The following is a 6,000-nucleotide window of genomic DNA, read 5'->3' as shown; positions in this document are numbered from 1 at the left end:
CCCATAACTGCTCTAAGATAATAACTTGGAAATGATAAATCATTATCCATTATCCATTTGAGATATTGGACTTTTGGCCTCCGGAACGTTTTGATAATGCATTCCTGTTGTCCTAAAACATGGTGCTTTGTTACAGCAGCTTTAGAAAACTAATTAAAAAAAAAAAAAGCCTTCCATGCATCCTATTGCACTTAAACAAATTCCAAACTCCTGACCTGGGCTTACAAAACCTCCCACAATCTGGCCCTTGCCCTTGCTGTGCTTTTAGCTCCACTCTCTTTGAGTTCTTCCCTCACTCCAGCCCCATTGGACATCCTTGTATCCTTAAAACAAGCTCAGCTTACCCCTCGAAAGATCTTTTGCACTCATGAGGAATCGCTTTCTCCAGATGACTGGCCACGTATCTCAGCTTAAATGTCACTTCTCCATAGACAAAAGTCACTGGATGCAGAGCATCTTCAGCAGGATGGAACAAATTGGTCTTTGCTGAACTTCTCCCACCTACAGATGATAGCCAAGATTTGTCAACACCGTGTCTTAATGGGCAGAATATTTGATGGACTACATGATTTACCTCACTCTCCTGCCGGATTCAGTTCTCCTCCGACCATGTTCAGTTTCTCATCACTTTGCATTATTACTTTTTAAAAAATCACTCACTTCCTACTGGATTCCTGAAGTATTTAATAAAGATAAGATAAAATATCAAGTCCAAGAGAAGAACAGAAAGAAAAAGCTGACCAGGTAGAAATGACAAGGAGCATCATCACTGACTTTTGGAATGACTGCACCGAAGGGTCCCCATTAACCTCCCTCTCTAAGAGCTGATCCCGGTGATGTCAGGGTAGGTCCTCCTCCAAAGTGTGTACTATACAAGTCTGCCCTGCTGGTGATAGGCCCCCAGCTAGAAGTGGATGCTTGAGCTGATCCAGACAAAACAGATTCTCTCCCTAGAAATACCAAGACAGGAGGCAAGGGGAAGATGGCGGCCGAGCTAGTCCTTGTGTGAACGAACAAGTGTATGGAAAACTTTGTGTAGGGGCTGGTGATCGAGTGGGGATGTGAGTGGCTGAGTGAGTGAGGGCTAGGGAGCTAGTGGCCAGGGCTCTCCTGGTGCAGCAGCTGGTGTCATAGCTGCTGGGCTTGGACCGTAGTGATTCCCAGGATGCAGAATCTGAGTGCCATTTGTCTTTCTTTCTTTTTTTTTAAATCAACAAAACACCCTGGGAAGAAAATGCTGGAGGAGACAGTCTGAGTGGGGGCTCGAGAGCAAGTGGCCAGGCCCCTGGCGCAATAGCTGATGCTGCAGGTTCTGCTTGGTCTCTGGGTCTTCCAAGGTCACAGAAGCTGAGTGCCTTTTTTATTTTTTATTTTTTTTGAGTTGGAGTCTCACTCTGCCGCCCAGACTGGAGTGCAGTGGCCGCTCCCGGCCACTGCAGCCTCGACCTGCTGGGCTCCGGTGATCCTTCCGCCTCAGCCTTCCAAGTAGCCAGAATTACAGGCACGCGCTACCACGCCCGGCTGATTTTTTTTTGATTTATTGTAGAGATGAGGTCTCGCTGCCCAGGCGGCTCTCGAACCCGCGGGCTCAGGCAATCCACTCACCTCAGCCTCCCAAAGGCGCGGGATTACAGGCTGAGCCACCGAGCCCGGCTAGAGTGCCTTTTTTTTAATGGACAGAAGTTTTTCTGTGAAAAGCAGTGGGAAGAGACTGTTGCCCCAGGCTCTCTCTCACCATTGGCAGGAGAGACTGCTGGTTCCAGGCTTTGCCCCACCACTTCAGTGCCTGGCAGGGCACTGGCAGCAGGACCTGTGGAGGGAGTCCAGAGGCAAAGTACCACAGAAAAGGACAAGAGAGGCACCCCACCACCATCTTGAAGGTGGGCCAGGAAAGTGCTCTGACTTGCTCACCACAGAGCAACAGACCCGATCTCTGTGACTGGCAGATCAACTACTCAGAGATTGATCATGACCCAGAGGGAATATTCTGAAAGCACAAACTTAGGAGGGACCTGACAAGTGCTGAGCTCCAGGCACTCCACTCCCTACCCCAATCCAGCTGCGACACAAAGGGTGTGGCCAGAAAAGGATGAAGAAGGACTCCAAAGAGATCAGTGGTGAGTCTGGGGCTGACCCAAACCCCCTCCTTCCCAGCAATCCTCAGAACTTCAGACCCACATAGCTGGGCCACAACTGAGAGGGACAAACCCAGGCAGACCTTGAACATCAGTCGCAATAGGAGAACTCCATTCCAGGATAGCCCTGGCTTGGGCACCCCACGTGAATACATACCTGGGGAAGAGACAACCCTGCACTTCCCCATGGGAAATCTCCCTGACCATATTTATGAGAATGAGAGGGGAGGACTGCAGCCCCACCACCTCCACGGCACCTTCTCCTTCCCAGCTCCAGACACTGAGGAGAGAGTGAAAGAGGTGGCTCCGCAGGAGAGGCCTCATTATAGGAGCAATTACAGAGCCTGCCGCAAGAGGGAAGGTTTTTTTATTTAATTTTTATTATTTTTAACTTTTTAAAAATGCTTTGACAGTTTGTTTGTTAATTCATCTTTTTAAAAATATTTTTCCTTTGTGCATGAATGTGTATGTGAGGGTTTGATCTGCATCACCCCAAAAACTTCTCTTTTCCTTTTCTTTCTTCTTTGATTTGTTATTTTCTGTTTATGTGTGTATACGAAGAATTGAGCATTCATCATTTAATTTGTTTTTGTTAGTAGTTTGTTTTTGCTCTTTTGTTCTTCTGGGTTTTTTTAAATTTTCATTTTTATCATTTAGGGTGTGTGTCAATATATGTGTGAGGGTTTGATCTGAATTCCTTTTTTTTTCCTGGTCTTTCTGTTTTTCTTCTCTATTCACTTTGTGCTAGGAATGTGTATGTGTGTTTTTTTCTGTTTGTTTTGTTACACTTTGTTGTTATTCCAGTTTGTTTTGGGGTGTCTGTGTATGTCTGTGTGAGTTCAGTTGTTTTTCTCTTTGGTTTCTGCTTTGCATCATCATATACAGTGGTGATGGGGAGTGGGTCTCAGGGACACATAACACAATAAGTGAACTTTGCAATTTGCAAGTAGTTTCTGAATACTAGTGCCCCATCCTCTACTTTAGTCGATTTTCAAAAACTACAAGAGACAACAAAGCTTCCCATCCACCATCCTATTTCAAAGTAGAACAAATCCAGAGCTCGAATCAGGGAAGAATATAGAACTGAGCAAACATCAGAAAAGGAAGCCTCTCCCACTGACACTGAATAACAGAAATAAAGAGAAACACAAGAGATTTGTCACAAATGAGGAAAAACCAAAGGAAGACCACAGGCAATTTCAAGTGTACCAAAGACAAAACTCCTGAGAAATGAGACCTTGGTGCCCAAACAATGGAAGTCATCAATGACTGGCCTCAGAATACAGTGGGATTAGGGAATGGAAGGAAAGAGTGATTAAGACTCAAGAAAGACAAGAGGCAACACTGAAAGAACTTGTAACAGAGATTTTGGCAATAAAAATTTTCATCCAGGAAATAAATAGCAAGATGACAAGCATAAAAAGCAGAATTAATCTAGCTGAAGAAACATCTCAAAACTTGAAGACCAGAACATGGAATTAACCCAATCTGTAAAAAACAAAGAAAGAAGAATCAGAAAGAAAGAACAAAGCCTACAAGAGATGTGCAATTATATCAAGAGGACAAACCTATACCTGACTGGTATCCCAGAAGAAGAAAGAGAAATGGAGAACAACTTGGAGCAAGTATTGGAGGTAATCCACAAAAACTTTTCCCAGCTCACCAGTGATGTGACCAGCCAAGCACAAGAGATACAGAGAACCCCCACAAGACATCAAAAGGGAAGACCAATCCCTAGACACATAGTAATTAGCCTACACAAAGTAGGCACAAAAGAAAAAATCTTTAAAGGCAGCAAGAGAGAAAGGTCAGACTACCTACCAGGGAAAACCGATCAGAATAGGAGCAAACCTATCAGCAAAAGCACTGCAAGCAAGAAGGGACAGGAAGCCGGGCTCGGTGGCTCAGCCTGCAGTCCCGTGCCTTGGGAAGCTGAGGTGAGTGGATTGCCTAAGCCCACAGGTTTGAGACCCGCCTGGGCAACTTGGTGAGACCTCATCTCTACAATAAATCAAAAAATTAGCCGGTTGTGGTAGCGCATGCCTGTAGTTCCAGCTACTTGAAAGGCAGAGGTGGAAGGATAGCTGGAGCCCAGCAGGTCGAGGCTGCGGTGGCTGGGAGCAGTCACTGCCCTCCAGTCTGACCAACAGAGTGAGACTCCAACTCAAAAAAAAAACCAGAATCATTTTCATTAGTTTGAATTTTAACACTGGAATATTTTTTACTTCCCTATCTTTAACGACCACTTGTGATCATTATTTATGAATATTATTATTTATATTATTATATCATATTATATTATATTATTATTTATATCATTATTTATGAATATATATTAGTCATTATATATGACTAATATATATATTATATATAGTAATATATATAATATATATTATATTGTATATATATTATATAATAATATATATTATATATAATATTATATAAATAAATAAAATATATAATATATAATATAAATAAAATATATAATATATAATTATTATATATAATAATATAATATATATTATTATATATAATTATATATTATATATTTTATAATAATATAATATATATTATTATATATAATAATATAATATAATAATATATATTGACTAATATATATTATTCATTATATATGACATTATATATGACTTAAAGTACTTTAAAATGGGCCAGGTGCAGGGGCTCACACCAGCAGTTCCAGCACTTTGGGAAGCTGAGTTGGGAGGAGTGCTTTAGTACAGGAGTTTGAGACCAGCACAGGTAACATAGCAAGACCTTATCTCTTCAAAAATTTTTAAAATAGCTGGGCATGGTGGCATGCACCTGTAGTCCCAGCTACTCAGGAGGCAGAGGCAGAAGAATCAGCTGAGCCCAGAGACTGTAGTGAGCCATGATCATACCACCACATCCCAGCCTGGGTAATGGAGTGAGACCCCAACTCAAAAAAAAAAAAAAAGTATTAAAATTCAAAACTCAAGAGCAGAAGTTTTTAGCTGTGACACACCAGCTAAATGATGATGAGACCACATGATGACCATCTGTCCAGTCATCCTCCCCACCTGCTGTGAATATGTATATAGCATTCTGTCCAAGGATTTCTATCAACTCCATTTCCATGGAGAACATACTATATATGAAAGAAAACCACAAAAGGGGAAAAAAAGATGCTCTCATTGCTTTCTATGACTGCACTGAGATGGGAGGCCTATGTCCAGGAAACACAGCCCCTTCTACTTTCTGTCTGTAGCCTTTCAACCCAGCTCGTGCTGAGTGAGGTCCATTCTCTACCAGCCAGGCTGTGTCTTCACATAACACCTCACAGTAGCCTCAACCTAGGGTAGTGATGACACACAAAAAAGCTTGTGACTGCTTCTGGTTGCCTTAGATATCAACCTAGGGCATCCTAAAGGATCAACAGTAGGTAGGAGAAAGTCAAAGAGGGCTGGAAACTCTAATGGCTGGAGAGCAGTTCCTCATAGAATAGGGGAGAGATTAGAAAACAGGAGAGCAGAAACTGAGTGGAAAAGCATAAGGAGCAGAGATGTTGTAAGTCAAGCGGGAGGTAGATGGGACAATGGCTGGGGCAAAGGGCAACAAAGAGAAACAGCATGAAGAAGTGACCCAAAGCGCTGGGAGGAGAGGGTACAATGGAGGACTAGCAGAGGGTTAGCAAGCAGGATCTGAATCTTTAATGACAGATTCAGAATGGGTGGGTCTGAGTGCAGAAGAACAGTTTGTGTTATTTCCTTCTGTTTTGAGTATAGGCAAGATAGTGTTCCTCTAGCTGGGAACGAGTGTAGCCCAAGGATGAAAATAATGTGCTATGGAGTCATGCAGTCACATATTCTGCCTCAGTGGGGTCTGT

This window comes from Carlito syrichta, unplaced genomic scaffold (genome assembly GCF_000164805.1).
Source record: "Carlito syrichta isolate Samal-C Ts95f unplaced genomic scaffold, Tarsius_syrichta-2.0.1 Scaffold312962, whole genome shotgun sequence".
Classification (NCBI taxonomy): Eukaryota; Metazoa; Chordata; class Mammalia; order Primates; family Tarsiidae; genus Carlito; species Carlito syrichta.
The sequence above is the reverse complement of the archived record's forward strand: the minus strand, read 5'-3'. Positions refer to the sequence as shown.